At 43.8% G+C, this 21,747-nt stretch overlaps 1 protein-coding gene across 2 annotated transcripts in view; it reads right to left on the bottom strand.

Moving 5' to 3' along the window:
• LOC144114794 (follistatin-related protein 5-like) overlaps positions 1 to 21,747 on the bottom strand; it is a 304,172-nt gene that overhangs the window by 105,918 nt on the left and 176,507 nt on the right. For both annotated transcript variants that reach the window (XM_077648758.1, XM_077648757.1), the window contains exon 2: positions 328 to 442. The gene's annotated coding sequence lies outside the window, so the exon portion shown is untranslated. The remainder of the gene's footprint in view (positions 1 to 327; positions 443 to 21,747) is intronic.

The raw sequence follows: 21,747 nt of genomic DNA, 5'->3' as shown, positions 1-21,747 counted from the left end.
ACCACTAACTTTTTCCCCGCTCTTACGAGGCGTACGGTGAACCGCAGCTAGCACCTGTGAGAGCTCACGCATAAAGCGAGCACGCACGTGCCCTAGCTTCGGTTCCGCGCCATTCGGTGGTGGGTTGGCGCATTCTGCAGCACGCTCTTGACAAACTTGCGGTGACTCTATGGAGGCACCTTCCTCTCAGTGCCCCCTTAGCTTTCTTTAAGTAGAGCACTGCGGCTAAGTATAGGCGCCAACGAGCCCTTCACCTCCGCCATGCGATGGGCGTCGCCGTGCTGTGAGAAACAGCATCGCAAGCATAACATTCGTGACTGCACTGACCAAAGTCGAGGGGGAGAGCCTTGGGTGCCGTGGGTGCAACCGAGTCCTCGCTGCTGAGGAACTTGTCTTCATCTTCCTCCACATAGGTGGCGCTGCCGTCCCGGTTGTGGCGAGACTGCGAACAAGGAATAGGGCGACATAAGCACAACAGTGAGTATAGCTAACTCGAGCATTACCGACTGAATCCTGCCCGAGGCGGGTTTTAAGGCGTGCCATCACGGCCTGTGGCCGCTTTCACAACAACTGTAAAACTCGATTGCTGATGCCTAACTGAATGAGGCCTGATATCGATTAAGCGTGAGTAGTCATTGTGCTGATTAAAAAAAGACTACGTCATAGTAAAAAGCCAAAAGAGTTCATAAAAAATGCCTCGGAAGCGTGAAAGCGTAGAACTTCCTCCTGTTCGTCTCAAATTTCGTAGGGAACTGGTGATTTTATATGACGTCTGCATTTTGTACGTTGGTAGGTATATGCTTGATATACAGCTTGACTTCTTTAAATGAAGGTACATGGCGAAAGTGGCGACAGGCATTATTCTAGAAAGGTACTCGCTATTCAGATTCATGACAAAGACGTCCGATCTGTTCAGGATAAGTGGAGCATGTTTTCTAACTAAATCAATGCACTTATAGAAAAGTACACAACACTGCGCACCGCATGACCCGATAACTTTCTGCAGCTGCGGAAATCCTTGAAAAATATCGACCTATTTCACTAAATGACCCAGATGGCCACAATGTTCCAGAAAGCGACCGTCCTACGCTCTTGAATAAAGGCTTTTTCAAAAAACTTCTCCAGGGCTATACGCTCCCGGTTTCCGAAGATTGATCTACTTACGACTCTTTGTGTATGCCTCTTGTTTTTATTGTTTCAGTTGGTGTTGCAAACATTACTCACTCTTTTAAAACCTATTCATGTGCTGGTGTTGATGTTATCACTGTGAAGTTTTTCAACAGCATTAATATGTATTCCTCAGTAATTTTTGCAGCTCACATGAAACAGAAAGGAGTAAATAGGGAGTAAGCTTCCCTCTAGCGCACTCACTTTTACAAAAGTAAGCAAGCTAGAGGACACCGTGCTCCCAATTTTCGTCCCGTATAGGCGTATTGGTGCGTTGACTGTATTCTTCTAGACTTTTGAAAAGCATTTGACAAGGTGTGTCATAAGTTACTGATATACAAGATCCGCCACATTGACCTCGATGATAAACTGCTAAAAACGACATATTGCTTTCTGTATTTTTCTAAGCTTTTCAAAAGCATTTGGAAAGATGCGTCATAAGCTACTGATCCACAAACCCAGTCACCTTAACCTCGATGATAACCTGCTAAAATGGATAGATTGCTTTCTTCCTAATCGGTAACAGTTCATTACAGCTAGTGGTAACAACTCGTCTTTAGCAGCATTAATATCATATGTACCTAAACGTTCCTTTCTAGGTACTTTGTTATTTTAATATAGATTAGTGACTTGCTCAACTGCATTTGTTCCACAATTAATCTGTTTGCGGATGACGGCATAGTGTACCATGCAATGTAAAGCGATGAGTACATCATGTCTTGAAGTATTATGCCTGTAGCAAGGATAATCTTTAATGCTCACTGAGTCAATGGCCATCAGCCATCCAGATGCACCGCTGCAACACGGCCAGTTTCAATGACCATTAAGCAGTGAGCATGCGATCCGACAGATGACGCTACAGGTAAGCAAAACTGAATAAAAACACGATGCAAAGCGGTAATAAAACCAGGCGATTACTGAAGTAAGCGCTATTTTTAACTGGAAATTTGTTCGGGAGAAGCTATTCAAACAATTCACAGTTCGGCATCATCCACAAACAGCGATGCAGGCCGACGATGGGCAACGATGCGCCTTCGTTTCAGTAGCATTCACTTTTCGCAGTGAGGCTGCCGCAGATCTGTGACAGTCTTCGTCGCATTCATTCATTGCAGCAGTTGTGAGGCAGTTCTTGGTTCAGATTGTGGCAAACAGCGGCACGCCGCACAAGAAAAGCATTGGTTTGTTTACATCTGAGCACTGAACGGTCCGCAGGCTGCCATTTTTATAACCGAATATATATGAGTTTATAATCTAAGTAATGCAATACTTTCAAATGATTTGTAAAAAATTTTCTTTATCTTTCTCTCTCTCTCTCTCTCTCTCTATTATATATATATATATATATATATATATATATATATATTTATATATATATATATATATATATATATATATATATATATTATATATATATATATATATATAGCAGACAAGGTAAAGGAAATGAGGGGCTCGTTTGACAAACTTATTTAGGGAGACGCTACCACTCCGCCACGACGGCTCAGTGGTTAGGGCGCTCGACTACTCATCCGGAGTTGCCGGGATCGAACCCGACCGCGGCGGCTGCCTTTTTATGGAGGAAAAACGCTAAGGCGCCCGTGTGCTGTGCAATGTCAGTGCACGTTGAAGATCCCCAGGTGGTCGAAATTATTCCGGAGCCCTCCACTACGGCACCTCATTCTTCGTTTCTTCTTTCACTCCCTCCCTTATCCCTTCCCTTACGGCGCGGTTCAGGTGTCCAACGATATATGAGACAGATACTGCGCCATTTCCTTCCCCCCCCAAAAAAACAATTATATTTAGGGAGCCAAGTCACCGAAACCAAGGTGCATAGGGGAATGCTTAATTTTTTTTACGTCTTGTGTTTATCAATGGAATAATAATACTTAGATTAATCTATCGCTTAAAAACATTACTTATAAAGCAAGGTTCGCTAGCACCCAATAAACATATATACCACGAGAGCAGCAGATTGGACAGCCGTCGCCGTAGCTGAGTTGGTAGAGCACCGGACGCGATATTCGGAGGTCGCGGGTTCGGATCCCACCGGCGGCATGGTTGTTTTTTCTGCTGCTTTACATATATATATATATATATATATATTATATATATATATATATATAATATATATATATATATATATATATATATATGTATATATATATATTATATATATATATATATATATATATATGCATTTTTTTCGAAAGCGGATGTATTTTCGCACGATGCAGCCAAATTTTGTCGAGTCACAGCGGCGAGGGTAATCGCGTTTTCGAAATTCTAAAAATCGATATGGCTATTACTAATGACCGGCTACAAATCTCTAATTACGACTCGGCGCCAAAGTATACTAGTTAAAAAGTTAGTGCAAAATTAGTTACCCTGCTTACTAACCTGCTTACTACTTAAGACGATTCACCGGTTTTCTGGTGTCGGCTAACACTGGGAATACTATTCCGAAAAAGCGATATTTTTGACCCGCCCCCCCAAAAAAAAAACATTTTTTTGAAATTTTTTGAGTGTTCTGTGAAAACACACGGTATTTCGCGTACATCGGAGCATTTACGCTTTGTTGCCAACATTCCTTATTTGTGGTGCACAGGGATTGTTTTTGTTGTTGTTTTTTCTCATTATACTGCTGCAACCGTAGCTTTGTTTTCAGCTGGTGATACATATCGTCTGGTTTATTACGTTGCGTTTAATTTCCATCCGAATGTGACCGCATTCTTTCCTACGTAGGATCAAGGTAATCACAAACTGTTTACTCTGGAAATCGGAGAAGTAAGACTTTTTCGGCATGCTGAGAGGAATAATCAGAGAGGTGGCAGCTTGATTAAACGCTACTGTTCTAACGACTTCTGCTCTAAGAATTTTGTTCTCATTTGAGCCGAACCACTGCCAAGATCGAGAGCAACGCACACTCAGAATCCTTAAAGATACATTGAGAAGGAGAAGCCATTAAGTTACGACGCTCTTGTCAAGTGTCAGCTCGTGAGCACTGGACGGTTCCAAACAGGCCCGACCTTCTTGTAGCTCCTGCTTGTTTTTAGTAGCTTTATTTTTGTATTCCCTGGAGCTCTTTGCTTTCGCTCCGCTCCGCTTTCATGAGGACGCTGCCGACCGGCGGTTCCAAAATTAAAACGGGCCTCAATCGGGCTGAAAGAGATCCCAAACCTTCTGGGCGGCACTTCCACGGACGGAAGGGCGCCGTCTTGGGAGCAATATAGATTGTCAATGCAAGCCGGCTGCCTGTCGGATAGGCATCAAAGTTTCACCCGCTCTTTCGCCTTCTTGTGTCCTCTCTCTCTCCCGTGTTCAAGTCCTTTTTGTTTTGCTATATACATGTATATCGTTCTGTCAAACGCACTTCCCGCTTCTCCATTTTTATTTTTTCCCTCTCATAAGATTTTCATTCGTTTCCCGTTATTCCCGCCGTGTTCGCAGTGTTCCACTGCGTTGTCTTGCCGGAGGTGCTTCCTTCCCTGTATTTTTTTGCCGCTCTGCCTCTTATGTCGGCTCGAGTTCTTCAGCCGCCGTCGCCTTGTTAACAGCGCGGGCACAGCGAGCAATCGGCTTTTATCCGTTTCCTTCTTGACTCGTTTATCGCGCTTCGGCTCCGAGATGTCCCCCGCCCCCGACACGACCTGCGCAGGCGCCTCAGTCTGCCTCTGACTGCGCACGGCGACGTCGAATTCTTTTCGTGTCGGCTCCGAGATTGCCCGGCTGCGCCTCTCTTTTACCCGGCGCTCTCGTTCGACTTTCTCCCTATTTCTCTGCTTTTGCAGCAGCCTGGATAACGCTCTCCCCTCTTGAAGCTTTTCTCTGGTCGAGCCCTCTGACGTGTAATCGTCTTCGTCCCGTTTTGGTCTTTCGCACGACCAGGTTCACTGTCTTGATCCCGCTGCAACGCCTTTCTCGGTGTAAAAGAAGCCGTGGTTTATTAATTGTGTCCGCGAGTCAAACCAGCGCGATAAAATCCAGCCTCCGATGGCCCCGTCTGATGTGTTTGCAGGTTTTCCTGCTTCCGCCAGCTCTCCCTCTTTTATCTTTATTTTCAACCACTGTTTCTCGCTACAGTAGAATCTTTGCTGCTGATACTAAACTTTTCTGTCCAGTTAAAACATTACGCACCGTTATAATGTGTCCTAAACTAAAAGCTTATGTAAACACCGCTTCTCTTCGATAGATACACCAAACAAAGTATTTTAAAAATCTGTTCAAAATGAAATAAGCACAACAAGCAGGGCATCCGCGAAGTTCGATTAGAGCACGCGGGTTGTTCTAGCTTTTGTTAGGAGCCTCCATTACGTTTCTGTCACATCGGTAAGGTCAGCTCCAGTTACAAAGGGCCTTATTAAGGACGGCTGAACGGAGCTGAGAACTCTTAAAAAAAAAAGGAAAGACACCAGCTGAAACTGCTTAAACGCATCGCAACGAGATGTGGCGATCGGGTAAGAGACTTGAAAAGGCGAGATAGCCGTAATACAGAACGCTTTGCATGAAATGCCAACAAATCACAACGGCGGACAGATATCTCTAATTAAACTGTAGTGTTCATACTACAGTCAACTAGAAGATAGAGTGTGTCAAACGCCTATGCCGCCTGCGTATCAAAATCGAGGCAAAAAAAAAACGGTAATTTCCGCTAGGATCGCTGCGAACGCTGTCCTTCCCAAGGGGCCTTTTTAAGGCCTGCAGAACATAAACGCTGCGTAGCGTAGTGGATAGTGAACTCGCTTCACACGCGGAAGACCAGGGTTCGATTCCCGCTAAACGAACAATCTGTATTTTATTTTAAATCGCAGTTTGTTTTAGTGCAAACAAGCCGTGGTAGCAAAACGAAACAAGAAAACCGAAACCGAAACTGAAGTTTGTGAAGCGCCGCTTTGCTGCTGCTGTGAATTTCACCTTGCCAAAATATAACGGCCGGAATCTCCGTACCACGCAGCGCCAACTTTGAAATGCGCGTTTAGAGCACACCCGACGTTACTCTCCAAGCTCCGATCTGTGCTTTCAGCAGACGAGTAAGACAAACACGCCCTACAAACAGTGCTGGGAATTGTTTCATTCAGCTTGACGTCTGCGAGCTGCACAGAGTGCGTCACGCAGACGTACGCTGTCACTTAGTGACGGCCAGCTGTGGGGCGCGAGTTGATGCACGACTGAAAAAACTGCGGCGCAATGAAGACGACAACCCAAGGAAGAAAAAGACAACACATGCGCACACTACCAACTGTTTATTGGAACAAAAGGGGCACATTTATAACCCTCATTCACCATGTGACACCGCTCTATCGCTCACAGCCCAGTAACAAGCAATATGCAACTTACAAGATTAAAAACAAAACGCAGAAGGCTTATCTACAATTGGATTAAAGCCGAAGCTTATGTAAAGATTACACAAAGCAGTAGGTTATAGTGGAAAGATAAACCGAACAAAATCTTAGGAATAGCAGCGTCACTCAATCGTAGCAAAAGCAGTGTCATGCATTCGACGCAAAAACAGTTCAAACCTTAAACGTAAAAGTAAATCAAAATAAAATAATAAAAACAATAACAAAAGCCACAACAACAGCCCAACCCAGGTTTGGGAGTCGGACGCCGGAGGAAGAGAGAATTCTTGGCGGCACAGGTCTTCATAAAAACGTTTCAAGATAGCAGATTCATTATGTCGCAGAGCTATAGCTATCACTAATGCATGTGACCAGCTTCTTTTTAATCATAAAGTCCGCATCATGATCATAAATGTGGTGTCACATGGTAAGTCGTACAGGTGCCCCTTTTCTTCCAATTACATTCCTCGTGAAACGGTCGGCAAATTTGCAATCTGGTCCAGCAAATCTGTGGTGTGACGGCCGCCACCCTTCGCCTACCCTTGGCACCGTCACTGGCGAGGTGATTGTACTGTGCTTTCTTTGAGCTTGTGAAACAGGAATATTAAAGCGGAATAGCTTTAAATTTAGTAAATTTAATTTACTAAAAACTAAACAAGCAACAAGCAAACAAGTAAATTTAGTGCGCACGTAACATGTACAAAGAGCTGCAATGACTTCTTTGCGGTTTTATTAACCTGTGCCTCTTAACCATATACTAGCCTTCCCGATGAGCAGGAATGCGAGCGACTGAACGAGCAGCTATTGCAGTTTCTGTATGCCTTCGTTACCGCGATCATAGTCTGTTTACCCATTACCTAGTAGATTACCACGTAGTTATGAATATTTAGCAATGTACGAGAAAATCCGAAACGCAAAAATTTTGTTCCTTCGCCCTTTGAAGGTGCAGTTGTGGAGTTTTTAGTGCTCAAGACGATTTAAAATAACATTTTTCTTGCCTACTATTGACTGTACACTGAAAGGAAATAAAGATTATTTATGTACAACATTTTCGAGTTGAAAATAATGAACAATATCTACTTTAGCCGCGTTTTCTTCCATTTCTACTGCACACATGTATACACTCTCATTATAGCCTGATGTGCGAAGGGGCTCAATTATGTCTTCATTATTGCATTTTTTTTCATGCAGTAAAGTGTATAACTGCGCCCATGTTTTTGAATAAAGTTATCATTGTTGCACACGCTGCACTGCAGTTCGGTAAGGTGGCTTGATTGCACTTTTGAGTTCACTCATACTTCCACAGTGACTAGAACGAAGTGTGCCCACTTTGTCGATGACCTAGCCGTCCATGCTTCCCAATCATGCAGCTCGCGCATCCATCGGTTGACATATGTCTAACCGGTGGTTGTAGGACCCTTGACAACGCAACGTTCGCTGCATTGTATGAAGTGCGCCGCCGCCAAGCCTGAGTTGATCCAGTTGTGCTTTACTTTCGTTCTTTCACAAGCTGAAAGAAAACACTACAGTCACCTCGCAGACGAAAACTTCGTTCAGTGACAGCGTACGTCTGCGTGACGCACTGTATGCAGCTTGCAGACGTCAAGCTGAACGAAACAATTCCCAGCACTCTTTGTAGGGCGTGTTTGTCTTACTCGTCTGCTAAAAGCACCGATCGGAGCTTGGAGAGTAACGTCGGGTGTGCTCTAAACGCGCATTCAAAGTTGGCGCTGCGTGGCACGGAAATTCCGGCCGTTATATTTTGACAAGGTGAAATCCACGGCAGCAGCAAGGCGGCGCTTCACAAACTTCAGTTTCGGTTTGCTCTTTTTTTGCTACCACGGCTTGTTTGCCCTAAAACAAACGGTGATTTAAAATAGAAAGAAAGAACAAACTGTTCGTTTAGCGGGAATCGAACCCTGGTCTTCCTCGTGTGAAGCGATTGCACTAACCACTACACTACGCAGCGCGCGTGTTCGGCCGCCCTTAAAAAAGGCCCCTACGGATGGACAACATTCGCAGCGATCCTAGCGGAAATTGCCCTTTTTTTTTGCCTCGATTTTGATACGCAGGCGGTATAGGCGTTTGACACACTCTATCTTCAAGTTGACTCTAGTTCATACCCAACAATTCTGGACGCGACGCTTAAGGAGCTCGTGTCGCAGAAAAGCCGGTGTCGTCGGTGTCTGTGGCCGTGAGCGAGAAATGGCGCATCTCGGTGGACACCTGAACCGCGCCGTAAGAGAAGGGATTTTAACGCCACAGCGTTAAGGATTGATTGATGGATTGATTTATGGATTGATTGATGGACTGATCGGTCGATTGATTGACTGATCGATTGATTGATTAATCGATCGATTAATTGTTTGTTCGACCAATTTATTGATTGTTTGATCGATCGATCAATCGATAGATCGATTTTTCCTTCCCTTACGGCGCGATCCGTGTGTCCAGCGAGAAATGTGAGACAGGCGTCACTTCCTTTCCTTAAGAGCAATTGTTCATTTCATTTCCCTTCCCTTACCGCCCGGTTTGGGTGTCCGCCGAGATATGTAAGACGCGTCTTTTCCTTAAATTGTCCAACGGGCCAAGCGTCGCGCCGAACGGGCGATGGCGTTCCGTGCCCCCCTTGGCAACGCTGCGACACGCTGTCCCGTCTCACTATTAAAGACGAAGCTTAAACGTCCTCCATTTTTTTTTTCGTTTTGATTATCAGTTTATGTGGGATGGCAAGAAATAGCTAACCGCTTGGGGAAAAAGGTTGGGGAAAAAAAATCCAGATGGTAATTTGAACTCCTTGGCCGAAATACTTTGAGCATCTTTGGAGGCTCAGCGCAATGACCACTGCAGCTGGAAAACCGCGTTGACCGACTCATCAGCAGTGTGCCTGTTTTCGATATCAGCAACCTTTCGTTGCTTGTGGTTTGCGGTGTCACTAAGAAATCTTTATGAAAAGAAACCTTGCTGCGTTGTTTGGTGACGTTCCATGTTTTGCATCGTCCGCACACATTCAGAGGTGATCAACTAACATTTTTGAAACAAAAAAAAGGCTGGTGGTTTAGCTGCATATCCCTGGCTGCGTTTGCGGTCGAGCGGCTGGCGGTTTCCATAGAAAGCCATACTAACGCACGCACAGTAGTAGGAATTTTTTTTATTTTTTAAACAACTTGCTTTCTTCGAAACGACATTAAAGGCACTCACACAAGACAGTAAATAATTGGTTTTGGGGAAAAAGAAATGGCGCAGCATCTGTCTCGCATCTCGGCGCACACCTGAACCATGCCGTAAGAGAAGGGATATGTAAAGGAGGGATTGAGAGAAGGAAAGGAAGAAGGAGGTGCCGTAGTGGAGGGCACCGGAATAAGTTCGACCACCTGTGAGACAGGCGTCGTTTCCTTTCCATAAAACAAAGTCTATTTCACTTACCTTTCCTTACGGCGCGATTCGGTCCACCGAGATAAGAGAGACTTAATTTCCTTTCCTTAAAACCACTTTTCATTTCATTTTATCCCCGCCGCGGTGGCTCAGGGTCAGGGCGCTTGACTACTGATCCGGAGTTGCCGGGCTCGAACCCGACCGCGGCGGCTGCGTTTCCATGGAGGCGAAACGCTAAGGCGCCCGTGTGCTGTGTGATGTCAGTGCGCGTTAAGATCCCCAGGTGGTCGAAAATATTTGAACGGGAACCACTTTATGAACGCATTTTTTTCGTATATTGTTAGATTTCACTATAACAATCAATATATCCGCTGATCTCTCGTTGGCAGGCTTTCATTTTTTTTGCTATTAGCGTTTTTTCTATTGTCAAAAGCGTTCTATAGCAGTCAGCTGCTTGATGCAAGCTATGGAGACACTTTAAAACAAAGGTTTTGCTACGCATCGGAAGAATGGAGTACTACCTTCAATATTTCCATAAAAGTGCCTTACAATTTTACAATGTTCAAAATTTTTGCCCAAGAATGTTGGACATGCAACGAGAAATATGCGGATCACAATATGAATCTGAGTTACAAAATCGCCCGTACATTCATTTTTTTGTATGCCCTTTTGCTTGGCCTGCGATTTTCTGCTGAATATGTTAGCTTTCGTTTATTACCGAGCCGTCGCACTGACGTCCCCCAAGAGGCAGTGTACGCTCTATCAGGGTACATACGCGCAGCGCCACCAAGGGGCCGTCCAGCCAGTGCGAGAATTAGCGAGCCTCCCGTGCCCGTCCGTGCACACCCCTGGCTCGCCAGTAGCACTGGCGACCGCATTCCTCCGACTGCTGTGACACCGCGGCTGTTTGAAGAATTGCTGCGAGGGTCACCAGGGCACACAGCGCGGTGGCCGCCGCGCCGCGGCGACTCTTAGGTCTTTGTTGTCTCGCAGGCGTGGCCCCCTTTTCCTGCGTCCCGTTAATCATCGCCAGTGGGCGTATAGAGGTACGGCGAAAGCGCTGTCGTTTCTTCTTCCGATCATCTCTTTGCTTGCTCACGTTTCCGAGTGTGTTCGGAAAAAAACAAAACAAATGAAAGCTGACCGAAATAATTACAAGAAGCGGAGTAGTCTTGCTTGTTATCAATCCAGCTTTTTCACGGGTGGAAAATCATAATCCTTCGGGGCGAGGGAGACGGGAGGGCGCCGCGCATAACTACAGTCAGCATGCACAGTTGCGGAGATGGAGGCAGTCGTTCTAGCATAAATGGCCATAACGCGCAAAGCGCAATCGTGAAACGGATTAGCAAGAAACGAAAGCGGAAGCGCTCGCAGGGGCGGAAAGCAGCAGCCATTGGATTATTTCTGAATATTTTTGGTACTCCTCCTGTTTTTTTTTTTTTGCAGTTTGTTGAAGAATAAGGGGAAAAAAGTTGCGTTCAACACTGCGCTTAAAGCATGTTTTTTTTTTTGCGTACACTCTATATAGAGGCGGAAAAGGTTTGGTTTATGGTTTATGAGGGTTTAACAACCCAAAGCGACTTAGGCTATGAGGGACGCCGTAGTGAAGGGCTCCGGAAATTTCGACCACCTAGGGTTCTTTTAACGTGCACTGACATCGCACAGTACACGGGCCTCTAGAATTTCGCCTCCATTGAAATTCGACCGCCGCGGCCGGGATCGAACCCGCGTCTTTCGGGCCAGCAGCCGAGCGCCATAACCACTCAGCCACCGCGGCGGCAATAGAGGCGGAAAAGAAAAAAAAAGTTAAGAATAACTGTGCCTCGCATTGAAGGTACATCTGGCAGGCAAGGAGTAAGCTCTCGCGTCCGCGAAAACAAAATAATGCCGAGCGCTCCCATGGCATCCTAAATTACATCTTTATTTTTACCCTCGCTTCGTACTCGGTGGCAGGGATAAGTGCCGGTATATTGTTTCATTGTTTCTCTTCGGCAAAAAGCGCGTCAAATTCTCTATTGTTTAACGACGATGCAGCGTGCTGTGTCAGCCGCTCGTGGTTTTGAAAACCAAGTACACTCCACATTCCTTTCCTGCCTGCTCCTGGCTATCACTTCTGTGTATATAGAATTACTTCAAAGGCGTCAGCTGTAGATTTAGAAACAAAAAAACTAACGTTCAACTCATGACGAAAGAGACCAACAGAAATTGAAGGCTGCCAGTGGTGACGTCAAAAGAAGCAGGTGTCTTGAAAGAAACAGAGCAGACACCAACAAAGAATAAAACCTTTGATGAGTCGTTTTGATGATTACTCGCCAGGCATTGTGAGCGGTGTTGAAATCATTGCGTCATCCAGTGCGCTTGCTGGACAACTACGTGACAATACCACTCGCAATGGCACTGTTGTCAAATAATCAATTAATATCTCCCGCGAGAAGCCAGAACTATTCAGCCTCGATATCTAGAATCCCAAAAGAGGCTGGTTATTTGGATCTCGTGAACAGCCTTTCTAGCGTCTCCGATTTAGGCGCAGGAAAACTCTATCCCCGTCTACAGAAAACTGCTCTTCCTGCAGCCAAAAGGAGAAACGTTTCCAGCACTGCGCACCATAGCCATTTCACGCTATAGCAATCAATGCGCGAGTTCTCTGTGCTGTGATTCATTAGTCTCCGTTTATATACGTGCAGTCGAGAACCTGCGATGCGAAGTTTGTGGCATGGAGAATTCTTAGGATAACCATAGGTCTGTGCGTGATTCTGCGTCCTCGCAAGCTCTTACGCTGCGCTTGCAGACTGCAAGGAAATCCGTATTGAAAGGTATTTAACTGCAACAAAACAAGTATTAATTGATCAGAAACTCGCATTGAACGTGGCACAAAAACTCCTGAACAATGCAGGGAAAAACATAAGCTGCAGGGCTCGCTGCAACCCACCCAACATCGTAATTTGACTTACCCTGAAATCGGCATATACAGACGATGCCACTCTCAAGATTTGTAGGTTGGGAGTTAGACCAAAAACTCAACGACCTGCGTGAACGCACAAGTGTTTGGTGGTGTTTCTTCTCTGTCGACCATCATCGCGCGGGCAACGAGTTGGAGGACCTCGAGTCTTCTTGAGTGCGCGAATGCGTTCGCCAACGTCGTTTCACCATAAGCAGCGTCACCGTAGCGGCAACGGTCAAAGCGGCAGCGTTCGCCGCGCACGCCTCATATATTTGCCAGTTCTTCTAGCGCTCACACATCACTCCCCTCTCCGGTTGCCTCCGCCCAGATAGCGCAAAGCGTTCGCGCGCCCATTGTAAATCGCCATACCGCGCGGCTGCCCGAAGGTCTCGTTTACTCCGCCGACAAGGGCAGTGGCGGCGGCGGCTCTCTCCGCACATTGGGCTTTCTGCCATTTTGCGCGATGCCCTTCTGCGTGCCGCGGTGACCGGCGAAAGAGACGCCGTCCGGGAATGCGAGAAGAAAAAATAAACAAACAAACAAAAACGGAGACAGTTTCGGCGACAACAGAGCGAGGGTGCGCCGCCTGAATAAAAAGCGGGCATCAGCGCTTGCGTGAGCGCACCCGGCGCCATCCGTTCTGCCCCCTGCGGGCCATGCGCGCTGCAGCCGGCGCGACGTTCCTCCCCGGTCGGCGACAACCGGCTTTCAGCGTCACTGCGCTCGTTACAATGGGCGCCTCACCGCGCGACGCTAGTTTGTGAGGCCGCGCTTAGCTGTAAGCATTGTTCTTTTTTTCTTCTTCCGCGCTCTGTTTTCGTCGTTGCTCTTTCTGCGCAGTTCTAAAGTTGCTCGCGAGTGCGGTGTCACACGAGAGTCCCAGCCGCACAGAATTCACTAGCTGTACGTTCATGACATCAAACTATCTTTCCTCTCTTACTGTTTCTTTATAGATAGTTATTTCGTAATCTTCTTACATCTGCACGGAAATTTAATAATCCGCACTTTTGCGTTCCCCGTGAAGCAGTCCATTTTTTTTCTCGTGGCGTACAAGAACTTCCAAATTTTCTATTACTAGAGGTTAGCAAGCAAAATAAAGTAAATCCTGACACCTCCTCGCAAAGACTGGAGCTCATTGCACGAAGGCTCCAGGAATACCATACATAGGGTAATTCCAATGAAAGAACGAAAACACACGCCACCAGTCCGATTTCTTAAAGGTCGCTGCACTGCAAGTCGCATGCTAATGACCATTTCAGTGAAAGCATGCTCTTTATCAAGCACTTGCCTTCGTGTAGCCCTCCTCTCCTCTTGTCTCGGCCACGTTTATTTTTTTTTGTCCGGCCAGATAAGAAAGAGAGAACTTAATCTGACAGCATTACTTAACAGCAATTCATAATCCCTGACGTTGTTCCATGACATTTAAGCACAAAGCATGGTAATCGTACAAAGGCAGTAATAAGCGGTTTGGCAGGGCTGTCAGGCTTGTATCGTAGTACGAAACGCTTTTAAGGCGCTCTGGACTTGGCAGCCTTCGAAGTAAAAGGAAAAAATAAAAAGCGTAGCGCGGTTTACGATTTACTGTTAGTCAGAACAACGTTTTAAAAATAATGATTAGCTAATATTGTGTTTGCGTTCGAGTGCACGTGCTCTCTAAAGTTTACCTTGGAATGTTGTTTCAATGTTCATCTTCGTGTCAACTTGACCACCCAATGTTTGTTTATAGTACAAATCTTGCTGCCTATCTTTGAAGGTTAAGAAAAATTACCCACAGTATTAAAGACAATTATTTAAAAAAGGAAACGTTTGCCATGCCACGAAATTTCAGAGCAAGAAATTTTCACAACTTAAACTTTCCACCAACGGAGAGGCTTTCCGGGTTGCTTAGTTCACTGGATTTGCCGAGAAGAGCCGGGCCTAGCACAACACCGACAACGAAAAGGAAAGAGCTCAAGCACACAAGCGAGAAAAACGCAACAAGCAATAAAAAACAGACAACAGTCGCAAAAAAGCTAAGCGGTACCTCAGAGAGGAACTTCTCGAAGCAAACGCGACAGGAGTCGGGATGTGGAAGAGCGGGACCTATGAGGCACGCGGTCCGGATTGGTACGATAGAGATCAGTGGCATCCTTAGCATTAAAAGGGCAACCCGCCCGGAGCCCAGAGAAACTTTGATGCAGGTAAGAAGATCAGGCGACCTGGTACCAGGGTCTGCAAGCAACAGAGAAGCTAGTTTCTGCGCTAACGAGCAGAGTCCGCCGCATTGGAGGGGAACTATACAGGGAAGCCCACTATCTATGTTTTCATAGCGGATCTAGTTCGGCAAGAGCTTTCCGTTGCTTCTCTACTGGCCACGGAGTTTCCGTGTGGAGCTATGGGAGAACTCCCTGTGCCATCTGTACAGTGACAGCGCCGTAGTGCCACGTCGACTGCGGTGCACACCCACGGCCTTCTATTGCAAATGTCAACATCATTCAAGCACACTTCATTAAGACTGGGAGTTCACTGGTTACTTTGCGAAGTTGAGACTTCCTGTGCGCATCCAGAATCACAAGATGCGTGCAGATAAAGTCTCAACTTAGAAAGAAACATCGAATGGCAGATAATGTTAAAAGATAGCTACATTCTTTAAGAGAAACACGGGACACGTTGAAGATGGCCTCTATGTTTCGATAGACTACGGCGTTCTAAAGACTAGGAGGCTGCTATCCTCAAAAACTGAGCTTCCATAAGCTAGAAGCCGCAAACAAACAGAATGCATGTCTTGCCGCCACCGGTCGTTCTCGCAAGCAAACTGTCTTTAAGTAAAGACATTTCCTTGTGCCCTGATCCGTAAGGATATGCTACCAAGCCATTCACTTTCAGGCACTGATCACGGAGTCGTTTTTGGTCTTGTCGCCACAAGTTTAAATTGAGTGTCGAGAAAATTTTTGCGATTTCAAATCCTATTTTCCCTAGAAGAATTTCGTCTTTTGCTTGGCATTAACACAGCCGGATGGAGCCACAAAATCAACTTTTACTGAGAACAAAAAGTTGGATGAAGTTGCCCTCAGTGTCCCTTCACCACTCTTTTAAAACCGTGCACGCGGCGTAAAACGACAGTGCGGCGAATCCCGCGCACTAAAATAGCTAGCGAGGCTGAGCAAAACCAATTGTGTTTCTATCGAGGCAATAGTTTCTTGCGCCCGCTTTGTCCAGAGCCAGGCGGGGAGAGAGAGAGAGGGGGGGGGGCTTTAACCGCCAAAACAACTTCTTAAATACGAAATACGGCATTGGCAGTTCCCTTCCAGGCTCTTTACAACTCGCGAACTAAAATTGTTTGCCCACATCAAGTTTACAAGTACCCTATTTAACCCTAACAAATCAGATAGGCTGGTGAGAAATATCGAATACTCCACCTTGCGCTAGGCAGCAGCCATGCCCCGCTTTTATTCTGGCAAAGCACGGCAGTTATCTCGTGTTAGGATGGGCATTCTGTATAATAGCACATAACAGTAGTGAAAACATCAAGTAAACTGATATCGTTTCTACACAAAAAACACAAACCAAAGCACTAAAGCCTATATACTAGCGTGAATTGAGTAGAAAAAGTTTTGTTTTTGAAAGGCGTGAAGAATGGGTGAAATTTTGACCGTTATAATCAAGACCATTCCACAAACCAGTACTCACAAATTCTAGTGCTTGTCGGCCATAATTAGTGTGTATTATAGGAAGCAGCAGCCGATGTCATGCAATGACCCTGTTGGTGCATAGTGAGTGGCGAAGACCTACGTTTGCTAAATTTAATAGCCTGCACCTGCGTTTGCGTCCTTTTCTTGTCTTGTCCGTGTTGTTACAGCGCTGTTGTCTTAAGTATGTTCAACCAACGAGCCGGCCATCACGTTATAAGTTTCTAGATCGTATATATTTAGGACGCCCAGGACTGAAAACAATTCATGCGAATGCTCATATTGAGTATTTTGTGTAAAAATTCGAAGAGCTCTTTCTTTAAAGCATATGATGGGGCCAGATGTGATAAATACGTGCATCTTCATATATACAGTAATTAATACGGGAGTGAACAAATGGTGTTAAAGGTTAACAACAACATCGAATGGCAATAAATTTTACATGTAGGCTGTATGAGTCTTTTAATCACTGAGTAGACGGGTGAATAAAACTTCAGATGACTATCCATACAATACTCAAGAATTGTGTGCCATTAGCTTGCTGAATAGACCTGTATTATAAATTACATCTAAATGTTGAGAAACTATTCTTTTTTCGGAGTGCGACAGGATAAAAATAGTTTTACTAGGATGAAGGTTAATTGCATTTCCGCGCGCCATTTCTTCACATTTTTTAATTCTTAACTGCTCTAATCAAGGCACTTTCATCGTGATCTGCTAGTACTGAAGTCGTACCATCGGCATATAATGCTGTTTGGGTATAAGTCAATTCAAAAGGCAAATCACTGATATGAAATAAAAAAAGAAACAAAGGTCTCAAGACGGAGTTTTAATTCCCTTAGCACTGGAGTGTGAATTCGCAAACAAAACAATATTATGACAATCTGTGAATTCCCAAAGAATAAAATTTTATGACGATCCTTTAAACAACTTTAAATGAGTGTTAGGGGTGAGCCGTTGCCGTCATAACCAATTAACTTTTCTTTTCGAATATTTTGATTTAACGAATGAAACGCTTTGGCGAAGTCGGTGAATATAACTGTTGGTAGGGAACCAGAATCTGAATTTCGTAACCATGTGTGCAAAGGTCGAAACAGCAGATGTTGTAGAATATCTTTTTATGAATCTAGATTGATAGAGTGAGGAATACAATGCGTTTCCATGCAGTTGTTAAGCCTTACAGTAAACAGTTTTTTATTGACTTTGTTGAAAAATAGTTATATTGATATCGGCCTGTAATTCTGAATGTTTTATTTATCTTTTGATTTTTAAAGGGGAAGGGCTTTCGCTACTTTCACTTTTGCAGGAAAAACATCAGCAGAAAAAATTAAATTGAGAAGTAAGCGCTTGTAGCGTGTGCCTTCCTCACATGTCTCGCCTTTTTTTGCGCTGTGCTGTCCATCAAAATGAACCAATACCAACATGTACAAACTTTCGCCCCTGCTTCAATGTGAGCAAGAACTGGAGATATTATTCCTACGACCATTTTTACACTGTGAGTTCAAATGTTATCAATGCTACAAGAGGCATCACGCTTGCCAATTATTGCTGATTTTACCTCATCACCATCTGTAGGAAAAAGATGAAACGAGCCAGTTAATCGAACAAGCTATGTGGCACAAGGTCCGGTTGGAATTGCACTTTATTTTGAAGAAAAGTAGTCGCTAAAAGATATTATCTGGCGACATATGCATTGCGTGAATATATGTTACTTTATCAGGGAAAAGTTGCTTTCTCACCCTGCCAAGGATGCAGCTTCTCTTTCAGTCCTATTCCATTCCAACAAACCTGGTCACTGAAGTAGGCTTTTGTTCCAGCAAAAAGAAACTGTTTAAAATTCTCGAGTACACAGAATACCGGTGTCTCAATGATATATATTAAAAGGGATTTTTTTAGTTCTCTATACATGCCGTACTTCTTAATGTAACGTAAGACCGACTTCAATGCCAATGATTTCGCGAGGTTTTGTGCTTAGCAGCAACAGAGTAAGAGGTGGCCGCAGACGTTATTTCTTTTGTGCAGAGTTTCAATATGTTGGTTGTAGCTCTCATAGTGCAGCTAGATGAAGATGGAGACGTCTAGTCAATTGCACATACATTCTTTACAAATCTCGTGTGATTAAAAAACTCAAATAATAATGCTTATTAGCAAATTTTTCATGCGAAACCATTTATCTTGTAGAAAAATGCCGTGATGTAGTCAGCCCCACGAGCCAAAAGAAAAACCACATGAAACGCCGTAGCGAGTAAGACTAGCAAAACTGATGAGGCTTCAGCGTTTCTTGAAGAAACAATATCTTGGCCACCCGGTTTCACCTCTATAAATAGAAATAATTCCGCCTTGCGCTTATTGAATGCCGCCACGATCGATGCGCGCATAAAAAAAAAACTTGTATTCTGCTAGAATTGTTGCACATATCACTGCGCCTTCAGGGGACAACAAACCTTGCGCCATGCCCCTGGTTTATAATGAGTCGAGAGCGCCCCAACTTTTTTTCAGAAGCACTCCAAGAAAAAAAAATAAAACGAGGAAAATGGTTTAACGCAAGGAGTTGAAACACAAAATCGTTTTCAGCAGCCCTTCTTCGCCTTTGCAGGATGTATTGATTCGGAAACACACGCGATTTGAATATTGTGGCCTAGGTAGTCACGCACTGCTCCCGTTGTGGAACTTGTTTTCTCTGCATCGAGATTCACATCTCTCATTCTAAATAGAAAGAGCTAGCAAATTATCGAGTGGAGAAACTTGCTTGATGTAAATAGTCATAAAATTCTTCCCTACAGCGACATAAGGAACAGCAGTCGCAACGTAAATTAATAGGGACACGAAAGAATACAAGGTATCCTGTAATATCCAGCCCCCCCCTCCCCCCTCTTCTAAACGTCTTAGAAGTCGCTGGCGCGTGTTAACAATGAAAAAAAAAATTGACTGAAGCATTTTTCTTTGTTATTTCACTCGTTTAGTGCGCTGGTCGATACCCCACCAAAAAAAAAAAGAAGCAACAAAGCTACCACCATCGACTTGAAAAACATACCCAGTAAAAAATGAAAAAAAAAACAAGAAAATGTGATCAGAATTCCGAAGAAAAGAAAAACGAGACGGTCACATGTCTTCAGGATTTTTATTTACCAGGTTATTAGTTGAATGGAGCTGCACTTGGTAAAAGGAGGAAGCACGGACAGAGCTAACCCTAACGGCCAAACAGCTTAAAGTTTCCGGGGTCGTACAGATCCATTAGCAGGTAAAAAAAATTATCTCATGATTATTTACTGTATGCGAATGAGTATTTTTGCGTATTTTTATCGTTCTCAGACTGTCGGAAATTATTACATCTCGCTAACTGCAGTTCGGCAGTAATCAAGTTTTTCTTAAAAACTACAAGTACTTTACATTTATGCAATGTAGAGACCCCTAGTAAAAATGGCGCAGTTTCATGGCTCTTCTCTTATGCTTTTTGTCACCAGGGCGTTAAAGGTTTAAGCGGGCGTTTTAGAGAAAAATCCGCAACCACCCTCCCACCTTATCCTGCCCATGCTCGCTATACGAACTATCGTTTTTTCGCTTTTCTTATGAGAAAGGCGGAATCTTTTTTTTTTTTTGCTTCACAATAGGAACCCTTTGAAAGTGCAGCGACATGATCAGCACCATTGAACCCAAGTTTCAAAAACTTCCACCTTTTTTCTTTTCATAGCCATTCGCGCGTTCATGCCGGCCCACCCACACAAACATGACGCCCCCCTTTCTAATTCTTTCTTCCTCTCTTTATTTTTCTCTATTTCTTCCTTTCTTTTTCTTTCCTTTCTTTCTTTCTTTCTTTCTTTCTTTCCTTCTTTCTTCCTTCCTTTCTTTCTTGCTTTCCTTCTTTCTTCCTTCCTTTCTTTCTTTCTTTCTTTCTTCCTTTCTTTCTTTCTTTCTTTCTTCCTTCCTTTCTTTCTTGCTTTCCTTCTTTCTTCCTTCCTTTCTTTCTTTCTTCCTTTCTTGCTTTCCTTCTTTCTTCCTTCCTTTCTTTCTTTCTTTCTTCCTTTCTTTCTTGCTTTCCTTCTTTCTTCCTTTCTTTCTTTTGTTGCTTTCCTTCTTTCTTCCTTCCTTTCTTTCCTTCTTTCTTTCTTTCCTTCTTTCTTACTTCCTTTCTTTCTTTCTTTCTTTCTTCCTTCCTTTCTTTCTTGCTTTCCTTCTTTCTTCCTTTCTTTCTTTCTTTCTTTCTTTCTTTCCTTCTTTCTTTCTTTCTTTCTTCCTTCCTTTCTTTCTTGCTTTCCTTCTTTCTTCCTTTCTTTCTTCCTTTCTTCCTTTCTTTCTTTCTTTCTTTCTTCCTTTCTTGCTTTCCTTCTTTCTTTCTTCCTTCCTTTCTTTCTTCCTTCCTTTCTTTCTTTCTTGCTTTCCTTCTTTCTTCTTTCCTTTCTTTCTTTCTTTCTTTCTTTCTTTCTTTCTTTCTTTCTTCCTTTCTTGCTTTCCTTCTTTCTTCCTTCCTTCCTTTCTTTCTTCCTTTCTTTCTTTCTTTTTTCCTTCCTTTCTTTCTTGCTTTCCTTCTTCCTTCCTTCCTTCCTTCCTTCCTTCCTTCCTTCCTTCCTTTCTTTCTTTCTTTCTTTCCTTCTTTCTTCCTTCCTTTCTTTCTTTCCTTCTTTCTTCCTTCCTTTCTTTCTACCTTTCTTTCTTTCTTCCTTTCTTGCTTTCCTTCTTTCTTCTTCCTTCCTTCCTTCCTTCCTTTCTTTCTTTCTTTCTTTCTTCCTTTCTTTCTTTCTTTCTTTCTTTCTTTCTTTCTTTCTTTCTTTCTTCCTTCCTTCCTTTCTTGCTTTCCTTCTTTCTCTCTTCCTTTCTTTCTTTCTTCCTTCCTTTCTTGCTTTCCTTCTTTCCTTTCTTTCTTTCTTCCTTTCTTGCTTTCCTTCTTTCTTTCTTTCTTTCTTTCTTCCTTTCTTTCTTCCTTCCTTTCTTTCTTTCTTTCTTTCTTTCTTTCTTCCTTCCTTTCTTCTTGCTTTCCTTCTTTCTTCCTTTCTTTCTTTCTTTCTTTCTTTCTTTCTTTCTTTCTTCCTTTCTTTCTTGCTTTCCTTCTTTCTTTCTTTCTTTCTTTCTTTCTTCCTTTCTTGCTTTCCTTCTTTCTTCCTTCCTTTCTTTCTTTCTTCCTTCCTTTCTTTCTTTCTTTCTTCCTTCCTTTCTTTCTTGCTTTCCTTCTTTCTTCCTTTCTTTCTTTCTTTCTTTCTTTGTTTCTTCCTTTCATTCTTTCCTTCTTTCTTTCTTTCCTTCCTCCTTTCTTTCTTTCTTTCTT

The sequence above is a fragment of the Amblyomma americanum genome, chromosome 1, assembly GCF_052857255.1.
Source record: "Amblyomma americanum isolate KBUSLIRL-KWMA chromosome 1, ASM5285725v1, whole genome shotgun sequence".
Classification (NCBI taxonomy): domain Eukaryota; kingdom Metazoa; phylum Arthropoda; class Arachnida; order Ixodida; family Ixodidae; genus Amblyomma; species Amblyomma americanum.
The sequence above is the reverse complement of the archived record's forward strand: the minus strand, read 5'-3'. Positions and strand labels throughout refer to the sequence as shown.